This window comes from Bos indicus, chromosome 19 (assembly GCF_029378745.1).
Source record: "Bos indicus isolate NIAB-ARS_2022 breed Sahiwal x Tharparkar chromosome 19, NIAB-ARS_B.indTharparkar_mat_pri_1.0, whole genome shotgun sequence".
In the NCBI taxonomy this organism is placed as follows: domain Eukaryota; kingdom Metazoa; phylum Chordata; class Mammalia; order Artiodactyla; family Bovidae; genus Bos; species Bos indicus.
The window spans coordinates 2,251,137-2,267,913 of record NC_091778.1 but is presented as its reverse complement, the minus strand read 5'-3'; the positions used below and the strand labels follow the sequence as shown (position 1 = coordinate 2,267,913).

Sequence of the window (16,777 nt, the reverse complement as noted above, 5' to 3'; positions counted from 1 at the left end):
TATACTATAAAGAAAAGAGATCACCCATTAATAAAACTACCTATTTTTGTTGTTTTTCAGTCACTCAATCGTGTCTGACTTTTTGTGACCCCATGGACTGCAGCACACTAGGCATCCCTGTCTTCATCTTCCAGAGCTTGCTCAAACTCAAGTCCGTGATATGATCCAACCATTTCAGCCTCTGTTGTCCCCTTCTTCTCATGCCTTCAAACTTTCCAAGCATCAGGGCCTTTTGGAACAAATTGGCTCTATGTATCAGATAACCAAAATTTGAACCTTCAGCATCAGGCTTTCCAGGGAATATTCAGGTCTGATTTCCTTTCAGATTGACTGGTTTGATCTCCTTGCAGTCCAAGGGACTCTTGAGTCTTCTTTAACATCACATTTCAAAAGCATCATGTCTTATTTTGCACTCAGACTTCTTTATGGTTCAACTTTCACATCCATACATGACTACTGGAAAAATCATAGCTTTGACTAGATGGATGTTTGTCAGTGAAGTAATCTTTCTGTTTTTTAATATGCTGCCTAGATTGGTCATAGCTTTTCTTCCAAGGAGCAAGCTTCTTTTAATTTCATGGTTGCAGTCACCATCTCCAGTGATTTTTGAGCCAAGAAAATAAAGTCTGTTACTATTTCCAATGTTTTCCCATCTATTTGTCATAAAGTAATGGGACTGGATGCCACGATCTTAGTTTTTTTAATGTTGAGTTTTAAGCCAGATTTTTCATTCTCCTCTTTCACTTTCATCAAGAGGCTTTTTAGTTCTTCTTTACTTTCTGCCATAAGGGTAGTGTCATCTGCATATCTGAGGTTATTATTATTTCTCCTGGCAATCTTGATTTGAACTTGTGCTTCATCCAGCCCAGCATTTCACTTCATGTACATCTGCATAGAAATTAAGTAAGCATGGTGACAATATACAGCCTGACATACTCCATTCCTGATTTGGAACCAGTCTGTTGTTCCATGTCCAGTTCTAACTGTTGCTTCTTGATCTAAATACAGGTTTCACAGGAGGCAATTAAGGTTGTCTGGTATTCCCATCTTTTTAATAATTTTCCACAGTTTGTTGTGATCCACATAGTCAAAGGCTTTAGCATAGTCAATGAAACAAATGTAGATGGTTTTCTTTAATTCTCTTGCTTTTTCTGTGATCCAATGGATGTTGGCAATCTGATCTCTGGTTCCTCTGTCTTTTCAAAATCCAGCTTGAACATCTAGTTGGAGAACTTTGAGCATTACTTTGCTAGTATGTGAAGTGAGTGCAATTTTGTGGTAGTTTCAATATACTTTGGCATTGCCTTTTTTTGGAATTGAAATGAAAACTGATCTTTTCTAGTCCTAGGGCCACTGCTCAGTTTTTCAAACTTGCTGGCATATTGTGTGCAGCACTTTAACAGCATCACCTTTTAGGATTGAAGTAGTTCTGCTAGAATTCCATCATCTCCACTACCTTTGTTCACTGTGATGCTTCCTATAGCCCACTTGACTTCATACGTCAAGATGACTCGCTCTAGGTGAGTGATCACACTATCATGGTTATCTGAGTCATTAAGATCTTTTTTTTTTTTTTTTTTGGTATAGTTCTTCTGTGTGCATCCCACCTTTTCTTAATATCTTCTGCTTCTTTTAGGTTCATACAGTTTCTGTTCTTTCTCGTGCACATCTTTGCATGAAATGTTCCATTGGTATCTCTAATTTTCTTGAGGAGGATTCTAGTCTTTCCCATTTTATTGTTTTCTTGTATTTCTTTGCACTGTTCACATAGGAAGGCCTTCTTATCTCTCCTTGCTATTCTTTGGAACTCTGAATTCTTTGGAATTCAGGTGGGTATATATCTTTCGTTTTTTCCTTTGCCTTTCACATATTCTCTTTTCTCAGCTATTTTTAAGGCCTCCTCAGAAAACCATTTTGCTTTTTTGAATTTCTTTTTCTTGGGGATGGTTTTGATCACTGCTTCATGTACAATGTTACATACCTCCATCCATAGTTCTTCAGGCACTCTGTCTATCAGATCTAATCCCTTGAATCTATTTGTCACTTCCATTGTATAATCGTAAGGGATTTGGTTTAGGTCGTACCTGAATGGCCTAGTGGTGTTCCCTACTTTCTTCAATTTACATCTCAATTCTGCAATAAGTTCATCATCTGAGACACAGTCAGCTCCCAGTCTTGATTTTGCTGTCTATATAGAGCTTCTACATCTCTGCTGGCAAGGAATATAATCTATCTGATTTTGGTATTGACCATCTGGTGATATCCAAGTGTAGACTTATTTTTTGTGTTGCTGGAAGTGGATGTTTGCAATGACCAGGTGTTCTCTTGCCAAAACTGTTAGCCTTTGCCATGCTTCATTTTGTACTCTAAGGCCAAAGTTGCCTGTTACTCCAGGTATCTCTTGACTTCCTACTTTTTCATTCCAATCCTCAATGATGAAATTCACTTTTTTTTTTTTTTTTTGGTGTTACTTCTAGAAAGTTAGTAAGAAAGTTAAAAGGCAAAAGTAGTAAAATTATCTATATCCATAATAAATAGTTAAGAAATACACAAACCAGAAAGATATAAAATATGAGGTAAAAAATTAAGTATGAGGAGTAAAAAATAAAGGTTATTACAATGCATTTGAAGTGAAGAACTCATCATCTTAAAATAATCATATATTGCTATATAAAAACTTCATAGTAACCACAAACCAAAAACTGATAGCAGATACATGCACACACACACACACAATAGAGGAATCCAAGCATAGTGCTAAATATTGTCATCAAATCTCAAGAGAAGAGATCAAAAGAAGAAAGGAACAAATAAGAACCACAAAAGGCAATCCCAAAATAATTTTTAAAATGGTGATGCTTGCATACTTAACAATTATTACCTTAAAGTTAAATGCACTAAATGTCTCAATCAGAAATCATACAGTGGGTAAACAGATAAAAAACAAGTCCCATATATTTTCTGCCTGCAAGACACCTACCTCAGATCTAAAGACACACACAAACTAAAAATGAGGGATGGAAAAAAGTATTCCTTGCAAATGAAAAGGAAAGAAAAACAGGCATGCTTATAGTTCCATCAGAAAAAAAATAGAGTTTGAAACAAAGATTGTAACTGGAGACAAAGAAGGACATTATATAATGATCAAGACTTAAATCAAAGAAGAAAATATAACAATTTTCTAAAATAGGTAGATGCTCCTAACATAAATAGGAGCACATAAACTCATAAAACAAATATAAATATATATTAAAAGGAGGAATTTACAGTAACTCAATGATAATAGGAGACAGTAATATCTCACTTACGTAAGTGGACAGATCATCCAGATGGTAAATCAGTAACACTGGCCATAAATAATATGCTGTATAAGATAGTATTAAAAGATATATATAGAACATTTCATCTGAAAGTAGCATAATACACATTATCTTCAAACTCATATGGAACATTATTGAGAATAGATCATATGTTAGGCCACAAAAAATTTTATTTTTTATTTTTTTTATTTTTATTTTTTTCTAATTTTATTTTATTTTTAAACTTTACATAATTGTATTAGTTTTGCCAAATATCAAAATGAACAAAATTTTTTTTTTTAAATATTGAGTTTTAAATCACATCAAGCATTATTTCTGACCAAAAAAGTTTGAAACTACAGATCAACTAAAAGGGGAAGGAAAAACTGCAAAAGTCACAAACACAAGGAGTCTAAACAATATGATACTAAACCAACCAATTGGTTACTGAAAAAAAATCAAAAGGAAATGTAAAAAAAAAGAAAAAAGATTGAAGACATATAAAGATAGAAATACACAGTCCAGAATCTATGGGACCCAAATAAAGCAGTTCTAAGAGGGAAGTTTGTAGTGATGCAGCCTTCTTCAGGAAACAAACAAAATCCCTCAAATAAACAGTCCATCTGTACATGTAATGAAACTTGAAAAAGAAGAAAAAAAATGAAGGTAGTAGAAAGAAAGAAATAACAAAGATTAGAGCAGAAATAAAATAGAGAAACACAATGGTTTTCTTTGAAAAGACAAGCAAAACTGATAAACTTTGGCAAGAATCATCAAAAAAGAGAGATGAACCAAAGCAATAAAAACAAAAATAAAAGAGGGAAGTCAAACTGACACCACAGAAATACAAAGATGTAAAAAAACCTTATGAAAAATTATATGCCAACAAAATGGATAACCTAGAAGAAATGGATTCATTTCTAGAAATGAACAATCTCCTAAACTGAATTAGGAAGAAATTGGAAATATGAGCAGACTGATTATCAGTAATAAAATTGAATCAGTAATTAAACAATTCCCCAAAAAACAAAATGGCTTCACAGATGAACCAGGGGGCTTCACAGCTCAATTCTACCAAACATTTAAAGGAGAGTTAACAACTATTTTTTCAAACTATTAGAAAATATTTGAAGTGAAAGGAAGACCTTTGAACTTACTCTATGAGGTCAACATCACCCTGATACCAAAAGCAGAGGAAGACTCCATGAAAAAAGAAAGTTAGTATCAAATATCACCCTGATGAAAATAGGTGGAAATTTTCTCAACAAAATATTAGCAAACCAAATTCAACAATATATTGAAAGGATCATGCACCATGATCAAGTGGACTCTGTTGCAGGGATTCAAGCATGGCCCAATATCTACAAATTGATCAACATGATATATCACATTAACAAAACAAAGAATGAAAAATCATATGACTATCTTAATAGATGCAGGAAAAGCCTTTAACAAAATTCAACAACGATTTATGCTAAACACTGCCAACAATGTGTGTACAGTGGTAAGATACCACAGCACAATAAGGGCCATATATGATGAGCCCACAGCTAATATGCTCGGTGGTAAAAAGCTGAAAGCATTTCCTGTAAGGAAGAAGATAAGGATGCCCTCTATCACCACATTGTTAGAAGTTCTAGCCACAGCAATCAGAGAAGAAAAATAATGAGTTCAAATTGGAAAAGAAGAAGTAAAACTGTCACTATTTGCAGGTGACATGATAGTATATAGAGACAATCTTAAAGACACAAACAAAAAGTGAGAACTAAAAAACAAATTCATTAAGGATCCAAGATATATTGTCAATAAACAGAACTGTGTTGCATTTCTTTTCTTTTTTTTTTTTTTGCATTTCTGTAAACTAACAACAGACTATCAGAAACAGAAATTTAAAAAAGAACCCCATTTACAACTGCTTGAAAAAATAATATACTTAAGAATAAATCTAATCCAAAAGGTACAAGATCTATACTCAAAATGCTGGAAGACATTTACTAAACCAATTGAACATGACAAAAACAATTGGGAAGGTATACCATATTTATGGATTGGAATTAATATTGTTATAATGAGCATACTACCTAATCAATCCACAGATTCAATACAATCCCTATCAAAGATACAAATGGCATTTTTCCTAGAACCAGAACAAATAATTATTGCTAAATTTGTATGCAAACACAAAAGATCTCAAACAACGAAATAATCTTGACAAAAAGGACAAATCAGGAGGTTTCATGCACCTGATTTTCACCCATTCTATGAAGCTGTAGTAATCAGAATAGTATGGTACTGGCACAAAAACAGAAGCATAGATCAATGGGACAGAATAGAAAGTCCAGAAATAAATCCATGCACCTGTGGTTAATTAATCTGTGAAAAAGGAAACAAGAATAAACTATGGATTAAGACAGCCTCTTCAGTAAATAACATTGGGAAAATTGAGCAGCTCCATACTAAAGAGTCAAAGGAAACTGTTTTCTTACACCAAACACAAAAATAAATCCAAAGTGGATTAAAGACCTAAATGTAGAATCATAAAGCACAAAACTAGAAGAAAGCATAGGTAATATATTCTTTGACATTGGCCTGAGCAATATATATATATATATATATATATGTATATTTTTTTTTGCATATGTCTCCTTAGGCAAGGGAAACTGAAAAATTAAACAAATTTGATTATTGAAACTAAAAAGCTATTGCATAGAGAACAAAACTCTCAACAAAATTAAAAAGCCACTGGCTTAATAGGAGACTATATTTGCAAATGATGTATCTGATGAGGGTTAGTATTCACAATATACAAAGTACTTTTATAACTCAACATTAAAAAAACCCAGCAATCCAATTTTTTAAAAAGGCAGAGAACCTGAATAGACATTTACCTCAAGAAGACACATGCTGCTGCTGCTGCTAAGTCATCAGTCGTGTCCGACTCTGTGCGACCCCAGAGACGGCAGCCCAACAGGCTCCTCTGTCCCTGGGATTTTCCAGGCAAGAATACTGGAGTGGGTTGCCATTTCCTTCTCCAGTGCATGAAAGTGAAAAGTGAAAGTGAAGTCGCTCAGTTATGTCTGACTCTTAGGGACCCCATGGACTGTAGCCTACCAGGCTCCTCCGTCCATGGGATTCTCCAGGCAAGAGTACTGGAGTGGGGTGCCATTGTAGATGGCCAACAGATACATGAAAAGATGCTAAACATCACTAATCATCAGAGATATGCAAATTAAACCCACAATTCTACTTCTGAGTATTTTTAAAAAGACAACCAAAATACTAATTTGAAAAGATATGTGCATCTCTATGTTTATAGTAGAATTGTTTACAATAATCAAGATAGTTGAAGCAACCTAAGTGTTCATCTATAGATACATGAAGAAGATAAGGTGTATCTGTACAATGGAAAGCCATAAAGGGGAGTGGTATTTTCGACCTAGAGTGCACTATGCTAAATGAAATAAGTCACAGAAAGAAAAATACCATGTGATTCCACTTATACCTGGAATCTAAAATACAATGAACAAACAAATGAACAAACGTTAAAAAAAAGAAAAAGAAAAACAGATCAGATGAATAGATACAAGAGAACAAATTGATAGTTACCAGAGAACAAATTGGTTGAGGGATGAGTGAAATAGCTGAGGGTGATTCAATGTACAAAATTCCAGTTACAAAATTAGTCATACAATGAAATGTATAGTATGGGAAATATAGTCAATTATATTTTAATATCTTTGTATAGTGACTGATGATAACTAGACATATCATGAGGATAATTTTTAATGTACTGAAACATCAAATCATATTTTGTCACTTGTAACTAACATAATATGTTTATTTTACATCAATTAGAAAAATAGTATGTAGACACTTGAAGGACATGCATCAAAATGCTAATGATGTTTGTCTCTGCAGAGATGGGGATTATAAGTGATAATTTGTTTTTGCCTTGTTTTCTTATGTATGTTGTTACCTTCAATGAAAATGTATTTCTTGTAAGATTATAAATAAAACAATAAACATCATCAAAGATTAAAAGTGAACATAGATATATAGAAGTTAAATGGAGGTTGAAGTGAAGAAGTGAGGTGAAGTGAAGTGAAGTGAAAGTTGCTCAGTCGTGTCTGACTCTTTGCAACCCCATGGACTGTACAATCCATGGAATTCTCCAGGCCAGAATACTGAAGTTGATGGCCTTTTCTTTATCCAGGGGATCTTCCCAACCCAAGAATCGAACCAGGGTCTCCTGAATTGCAGGCAGATTCTTTACCAACTAAGCTATTAGGAAAGCCCCATGGAGGTTACTATAATTAAATAACTATTTTGCCATATTTATGGAAATCATTAACTGTAAAATCAGTCATATTGACAATTTTTCCAATTTGATTTTTATTTTATACTGGGGTATGTTTGATTTACACTGTGGTGTTAGTTTCAGGTGTATAGCAAAGTAATTTGGGTATTCATATACATATACCCAATCTTTCTCAGATTCTTTTCCCATGTATCAATTGATTATAAGAGAATATTGAGTAAAGTTCCCTGTGCTTCACAATAGATCCTTGTTGGTTAGTTTATATATAATGGTGTGTATATGTTAATTCCAAACTCCAAATTTATTCCTCCTCTGTCTGCTTTTCCACTTTGGTAACTGTAAGTTTGTGCTGGAAGCCCATTAATCTGGTTATATTTCATAAATAATTAATTTGTACCATTTTTTTACATGCCATATATAAGTGATATTTATTTTTCTCTATCTGACTTACTTCACTTAGTATGGGTAATCTCTAGTTCATTCCATGTTTCTGCAAAGGACATTATTTCATTATTTTTTTTATAGCTGGGTAATATTCTACTATATATGCATGCACCATCTTCTTTATCCAGTCAATTGTCAATGACTATTTAGTTTGCTTCTATATCTTAGTTATTGTTTATAGTGCTGTTATGAACTTTGGAGTGCATATATCTTTTTGAATTATGCCTTTCTCTGGATAAGTGCCCAGGAGTGGGATTGCTGAAGGATATGGTAAGGGGGTGAAAGAGGATGAGATGGTTGGGTGGCATCACCGACTCGATGACATCAGTATGACACGAGTGTGAAAAAACTCTGGGAAATAGTGAAGGACAGGGAAGCCTGGTGTGCCGCATTCCATGGGGTCACAAAGAGTTGGATGTGACTTAGCAACTGAACAAGAATGGTAACTTTAATTTTTAAGTAATCTCCATACTGTTCTCCACAGTGGTTGCACCAATTTACATTCACATCAAAATTATAGGAGCATTTGCTTTTCTCCACACCCTAACCAGCGTTTATACTTTGCAAAAATTTTAATAATGGCTGTTCTGACTGGTGTGAGGTGATAACTCATTGTAGTTTCGATTTGCATTACTCTAATAATTGGTGGTGCTGAGTCATATTTTCATGTGCTTCTTGGCCATCTGAGTGTCTTCTTTGGAGAACTGTTTATTTAGGTCTTCTCTCCATCTTTTGATTGGTCTGTTTTTGTTTGTTTGTTTGTTTTCTAATATAGAGCTTCATGAGCTGTTTGTATATTTTGGAGATTAATCCCTTGTAGGTCATTTAATTTGTAAATATTTTCTCCCATTCTGTAGGTTGTCTTTTCATTTTGTTTAGTCCTGAGTACTGTTATTTTGTCTCCTCAGGTAGGTTTATTTCTAGATATTTTATGCTTTTTGAAGTGATGGTAAAATGGATTATTCCTTTTCCTGCACAAAAGCTTTTAAGTTTAATTAGGTCTCATTTGTTTATTTAATGAAAGTGTAATTACTTTAATTAATTTAAAGTTAGATCAAAAAAGATATTGCTGCTATTTATGTCAAAGTGTTCTGCCTATGTCTTCCTCTAAGAGTTTTGTCGGAGAAGGCAATGGCAACCCACTCCAGTATTCCTGCCTAGAAAATGAATGGAGGAAATGAAAATGCTCCTCTTGCCACGGACAGAGGAGCCTGGTAGGCTGCAGTCCATGGGGTCGCTAAGAGTCAAACACGACTGAGTGACTTCACTTTCACTTTTCACTTTCATGCATTGGAGGAGGAAATGGGAACCCACTCCAGTGTTCTTGCCTGGAGAATCCCAGGTAAGGTGGGGTCTAGTGGGCTGCCGTCTCTGGGGTCGCACAGAGTTGGACATGACTGAAGCGACTTAGCAGCAGCAGCAGCAAGAGTTTTGTAGTATCTGGTCTTACATGTAGGTCTTTAATCCGTTTTGAGTTTATTTTTGTGTATGGTGTTAGAGAATGTTCTAATTTCATTCTTTAACATGTAGCCATCAAGTTTTCCCAGCACCGCTTACTGAAGAGACTTTTCTCCATTATAAATTCTTGCCTCCTTTGTCATGGATTAGGTGACTGTTAGTGCATGGCTTTATCTCTGGACTTTCTATATTGTTCCATTACCAGTGCCATTTTTTTTCCCCTTTATTCTGCACCATGCAGCAGGTATCAAACTGTTTTGATTACTGTAGCTTTGTAGTATAGCCTGAAGTCAGGGAGAATGATTCCTCCACCTCCGTTTTTCTTTCTTATGATGATTTCACTTTTCTGGATCTTTTGTGTTTCCATACAAATTTAAGATTTTATTTTTTTGTCTAGTTCTCTGAAAAATGCCATTGGTAATTTGATAGAGGTTACATTGAATCTGTAGATTATTTTGGGTAATATAGTAATTTTGACAATATTGATTCTTCCAGTCAAAGAAAACATCTCCCCATCTGCTTGTGTCATATTTGATTTGTTTCATCAGTCTTATAGTTTCCAGTTATTTTGTCATATTTGATTTGTTTCATCAGTCTTATAGTTTCCAGTTATTTTGTACAGTTATTTTGTCTCTTTAGGTAGGTTTATTCCTAGATAGTTTATCCTTTTTGAAGTGATGTTAAAATGGATTATTTCTTTAATTTCTCCTTCTACTCCCTTTTTGTTAGTGTATAGAAATGCAAGAGATTTTTTGTGTATTAATTTTTTATCCTGCAACTTTACCAAATTCATTGATGGACTCTAGTAGTTTTCTGGTAGCATCTTGAGAATTAACTTTGCACAACATCTTGGCATCTGCAAACAGTGACAGCTTTACTTTTTTTTTTTTTCTTCCAATTTGGATTCATTTCATTTTTTCCCTCTGATTACCATAGCTAGGACTATCAAAATTATATTGAATAAACTCATGAATGAACATCCTTTTATGTTTCTGATCTTAGTTGAGATGCTTTCAACTTTTTACCACTGAGAATGATGTTAGCTGTAGGTTTGTCATATGGACATTTATTATGTTGAGATAGGTCCCTCTATGCCCACTTTCTGAAGAGCTTTGTTTTGTGTGTGTGTGTTTTGTTTGTTTTTAAAATTTTTAACCATAAATGGTTGTTGAATTAGGTAAAAACCTTTTTCCTACATTTGTTGACATGACCATAGATTTATATTCTTCAGTTTATTGATGTGATATATCACACTGATTGATTACAAGATATTGAAAAAATCTTGCATACCTGGGAAAGACCTCAGTTGATCTTGCTGTGTGATTCTGCTAATGAATTGTTGGCTTTATATTATTAGGATTTTGTTGTGGATTTTTGCATCTATTTATCAATGATATTGACCTGTACTTTTCTATATTTTTGGTATCATTGGTTTTGATATCAAAATGACAGTGACTTCATAAAATGAGTTTGAAAGTATTTAATCCTCTGCAGCTTTTTGGAATAGTTTCAAAAGCATAATTTTAGCTCTTCTTTAAATGTTCAGTAGAATTAGCCTGTGAAGTCATCTGGTTTATTCGAAAATTTTAAATCAGAGTTTCAATTTTAGTACTTGTTATTCATCTGTTCATATTTAATAGCTCTTCCTTTTTTAATCTTAGTAGGTTTTATGTTTCTAACAATTTGATCATTTCTTCTAGGCTGTCCATTTTATTGGTATATAATTGCTGGTAGTAGTCACTTAAGATCTTTTGTATTTCTGTGGTATTAATTGTAACATCCTTTTCATTTCTAAGTTTATTGATTTGAGTCTTCTCCCTTTTTTTCTTGATGAATTTGGCTAAACATTTATCAGTTTTATTTATCTCCTCAGAGAACCAGCTTTTAGTTTCCATGATCTTTGCTATTGCTTTCTTTTTCTCTATTTCATTTATTTCTGCTCTGGTCTTTAAGATTTCTTTTCTTCTACTAGCCCAGGATTTTTTGTTGTTGTTGTTGTTCTTAATTTCTCTAGTTGCTTTAGGTATAAGTTTAGGCTGTTTATTTGAGATTTTTCTTATTTCCCAAGTTAAGGTTGTATTGCTAGAAACTTCCCTCTTGAAACTGATTTTGTTGTGTTCCATAGGTTTCAATGTTATGTTTTCATTTTTATTTGTCTCTAGATGCTTTTTAATTTCCTCTTAGTATTTTTTCAGTACTCCTTTGGTTGTTTAGGAACATATTGTTTATTTTTGACAGGTTTTTTTTTTTTTTTCTTTAAATGTATTTCTAATCTCACAATATTGTGTTTGAAAAAGATGATTGATATCATTTAAATGTTATTAAATTTATTGAAATTTGCATAGTGGCCAGCATGTTGGTCTATGCTGGAGGATGTTCCATGTGTACTTGAAAAGAACATGCGTATTCCGCTGCTTTCAGATGGAATGCTCTGTGCATATAAATTAAGTCCCTCTGGTCTAATGTGCCACTTAAGGCCTGTGTTTCCTTATTGATTTTCTGTCCGGATGGTCTTTCCATTGACATAAGTGGAGTGTTAAAGTTTCCCATTATTGTATTATTATAAATTTCTTCTTTTATGGCTAGTAGAATTTGCCTTATATATTGATGTGCTCCTATGTTGTGTGCATTTATATTTATAATAGTTATATCTTCTTGGGTTGATCCCTGGATCATTATGTAGTTTTCTTCTTTGCCTATTGTAATAGCCTTCATTTTAAACCCAATTTGTCTGATCTGAGTACTGTTAGTCCACCTTTCTTAGATTTCCATTTGCATGGAATACCTTCTTATATCACCTCACTTTCAGTATGTATGTGTCCCTAGATCTGAAGTGGGTTTCTTGTAGACTTTCTGTTTCTGTTCTGTTCTTACTTTCTGTTTCTATTCAGACAGTGTATGACTTTTGGTTGGAACACTTAATCCATTTACATTTAATGCAGTTATGGATATGTATATTGCATATATATATATATATATATATATATATATGATTGTTTTAAGTTGCTGGTTGCTGGTATCTTAATTTATATATGTTATATTATATATATATATAATATTTTAATTTAATATATTTTATATAATTTTAATATAAAATTTAATGTAAATATTAAATATATAATTATACATAATATTTATATATTATATATAATATATTATATATATAATTTAATATATTTTAATATATAATATTGCATATATATATATGATTGTTTTAAGTTGCTGGTTGCTGGTATCTTAATTTCAAATGCTTTTCCAATATCCAGTATTTGTACTGTCCTCATGATTGCTGGTTTTGATATTATATTTGTGTGTGGATGGTTTCTTACCTTTATTATATGTTGCCTTTACTGATGAGCTTTCCCATTCATAATTTCTTTTGTTTCTAGTTGTGACTTTTTCTGACAACAATGAACTTTTAGCAATTGTTATAAACCCAGTTTGATGATGCTGAATTCTCTTAGTTTTTTGCTTGTCTGTAAAGCTTTTGATTTCTTCATCAAATCTGAATGAGTGTCTTGCTATAGACCCTTCTTGGTTGTAGATTTTTCCCTATCATCACTGTAAATATATTGTGCCACTCCCTTCTGACCTACAGGTTTCTGCTAAAAAAATCAGCTGTTAACCATATGGGGATTCCATTGTATGTTACATGCTGATTTTTGCTTGTTGCTTTTAATATTTTATCTTTTTCTTGAATTTTTGTCAATTTGATTAATATGTGTTTTGTTGTCCTCCTTGGATTTATCCTGTATGGGACTTTGTGAGCTTTCTGGACTTGAATGAGTGTTTTTATTTTTATTTTTCCCATGTTAGGGAAGTTGATGGTTGTTATCTTTTCCATTTTTTCCCCTAGCTCTTTCTCTCTGTCTTCATTTTCAGGAACCCCTATAATGGAAATGTTGGTACATTTAAGATTTTTCCAGAGGTCCCTGAGATTGTACTTTTTTTTTTTTTCATTTTTCTTTCATTTATTTTGTTCCACAATAATGATTCCCATCATTCTTTTTATTCATTATTCATTCTGCATGTTTTACTCTACTATTGATACCTTCTATAGTATTTTTCATTTAATTTTTTGTTTTTAATCTCCATTTTTTTGGTTTTCACCTGATTGTTCTTCTGATGGAATACATTTCTTCTAGTTGTCCTTCATGTGGAATACATTTCTCTGACATCTCATTTTTTATAACTTTTTGTGTTTTTAGCCTCTTTTTCTCAGGCTACAGGTGTGTAGTTCTTGATTCTGGTGTCTTTCCCTTGCTGAGTGAGGTTGGTCCAGGGATTTATGCAGGCTTACTGGCGGGAGGGACTGGTGCATGCCCAGTGGAGTTGAGCTGGGTCTTATCCTCTGGTGGGCAGGGCTGTATCAATGGGTGTATTTAGAAACATCTGTTTTTTCAGGATGACTTTGGGCAGTTTTCCTGATGAAAATTGGAGCTATCTTTTCACCCTGTTGATTATTTGGCCTGAGGTGTCCCAGCACAGGAAGCTTCAGGCTGTTAGGTATGCCCAGGTCTTGAGTGCCAAAATGACAAACTCCAGGAGAGCTCACATGGATGAATATTCTCTCGGGCATCCACCACCAGGGTTCTTTCCCCCTCAGTGAGCAACATTCAACCTCCACCTCCCCAAGAGAACCACCAAAATCACAAGTAGGTCTGGCACAGTTTCCTATGGCATCACTGCTTTGCCTTGAGTCCCAGTGCATGTGAAACCTTGTGTGTGAAGTTTAAGAGTGGAATCTCTGTTCCCCTGGTCCTCTGCAGCTCCTTCACTCCCTGCTCACATTCAAAGTCAAATTATATAAGGGCTTCTCCTCCTGATATTAGACTCCCAGACTGGGATGCTTGACATGAGACTCAGAACTCTCACTCCTTGTGGGAATGTTTCTGATAAAAGTTATTTTTCAATATGTGACTATATTGCAGAAGTGCTTCTCCTACCATCTCATTTTGGCTGCTTCTTTATTTTGGATGTAGCAGATCTTTTTGATAGGATCCTGTCTTTTGTTGATGGTCATTTAGCAGTTGTGATTTTTTTTTTTTTTAAGAGGAAGTGAGACCACTCTTTTACTTCATCATCTGATTTCTCTAATCTCCTTGAAGGCTTCTTCATACAAGCAAAATTTCTGGCAAAAGAAGACACCTCATCCTTTTTGAAAAAGTGGCCTAATTAGCAACAGCACCATCAGGAAACCAGAAGAAAGAGTGGAAGAGACAGAGGGATAGCATTCATTTTTATAGGGTCAAAAAATTGAATTTTTAAATCAGGCTTTATGGGGTTGCTAGAATATGACCTAGCATGAAACATCAAGCAGAATGAAATATTACTTGGAGGAGAATCTTTTAAATATTAGATATTCTGGCTCCAGATGTGTGAAAAATGAATGACCTACATGTATTTCATTGTGGATTCTATTCCAAAAAGTGTTATTGCAAGGAACAAAGCCACTTGAGACTGTAGAAGAAGCTTAAGCATCAAATTAGACTCTTGTCCTGGGAATCCACTTCCAATCTAGAAACTCTTTGATTTTATATGAATAGTTGTTAGACAGGAGACAAAGAATATATTTCTTTGAAGCTGACCCTGAAATGATGAACTAACTAGGATTTAAACCCTCTAGTTTAAATGAAACCTCCCTTTAAAGCTCTAGCATTGTTTTGGAAGAAACTTGCATTCTTCTCTTCTTCTCCTCTATCAAAATTATTCTTCAAAATTTTGAATGCAGGACTCTTTCTCCTCTAAGATATTTTTCTCTGAGTAGCTAGAATGGAGAATTCAGGATAAAACAAATAAAAGGATTTTGATTAATGGTTTAAAGATAGGGCCAAAATAATTATGTTTAAGTGCAGAGCTTCTGGAAAGCAGTGGAAGGTTTCAGAGCATAGTATTGAAAAGTGATAAAAGTTAAGCCAAATGAGAAAGGCTAAGATGCTGTATTCTAAGTTGGGAAACAGGTTTAGAGTGAAGGTGTCCTGTTGTTGATACCAGGTTCTGGTACATGGTTGCTTAGCTTAGATCTGGGCTGAGGATTACTGCACACTGTCTTGGTAGTTTCATGGAAATATGTACTTCTTGACATCTCCCAGTAAGTAAATAAATGCAGAGTCTTTACGCAAGTCTCCCAAAGAAACACCTGGATACTGGCTTTAATTTTTTTTATAAATATATCTAGATCTCATTCTTTACTATTCTGGTGAGGTTTTTTTTTTTTTTTTTTTGATAGAGTTTGCTTTCTTCTCCTGCTTCTCCTGTTCTTTTCCTCTCTTTCTCTCTACTCATCTCTCTCATTCGTCTCCATCTCTTATTCCTTTTTGCTCTCTTATCCTTTCTTCCCCTCTACAATACTCTTCAATTTTCTTTCTCCTCTTCACCTTTTCCTAAATATCTGTCCTCCCCTTCCTTTCTTCCCTCCTTTCTCTTCCTGAGTACATTTGACTAAGGAAACTGTGCCTCTCTCTTCTGCATCAAAGTGGAATAGGTTTTCCTCTTTCATACATTTTAGAGGGATTGTAATTGTATGATTTTGGTGCCAATACATAAATTACACAAAACTCTAGTTGTCTGAGAACCAAACACAACTTTTATAAAAGGATACAGGGAGAATTAACTGCAGGTGTTTAATGAAATTTAGGCAGATGAATTTCTAGAAGGAAATTTTTCCTTTAGTAATCTCACAAATTAAGTATCTGTTACATGCAGTTTTTTGGTTACATGATTCCACAGATAATACAAAAGAACTAAATTAAAACTGAAAATCTAGAATAAAAAAATATGATTTGGGGAGTTTCAACAACATAAACAATTGAATACTTGAACAATTATTAGACTTTTAATTTTTCTTATGAAAATTTAATGTGATATATTTGCAACTTTATTAGTGTTGTATGAAAGATTAACTAAATAGCAAAGCATTTTACAAATTAACTGTTCTTTCAAAAATAGATAATAAAGCATCTGATTCACATACAATTTCTTTCCATCCATCTAAATATGAGGGAGAAAAAGAGCAAAGGAGGGGGAGATGACCTAATTTTTACAGATTTCTTCCCAGATAGACTTATCTCTCAAGCATTTCAGAAAAAGTGTCTCCATCACAATCAAGAAGATAAAACTGACAGAGGAACTGAGTGGCATAGAAACAGTCACACACACAGCGAAATTCTGAATTTTAATGTTAAAAATCTGGTTATCAGTTGCGTTTTCTTAAAGAATGATCTCAAATTGGGCAGCCTACTCCTCATAAGACTGATCA

General features: G+C 33.7%; 1 protein-coding gene across 2 annotated transcripts in view; it reads left to right on the top strand.

Moving 5' to 3' along the window:
• Positions 1 to 16,777, top strand: part of CA10 (carbonic anhydrase 10) — an 852,220-nt gene that overhangs the window by 356,055 nt on the left and 479,388 nt on the right. The gene's annotated exons all lie outside the window — the stretch shown is intronic.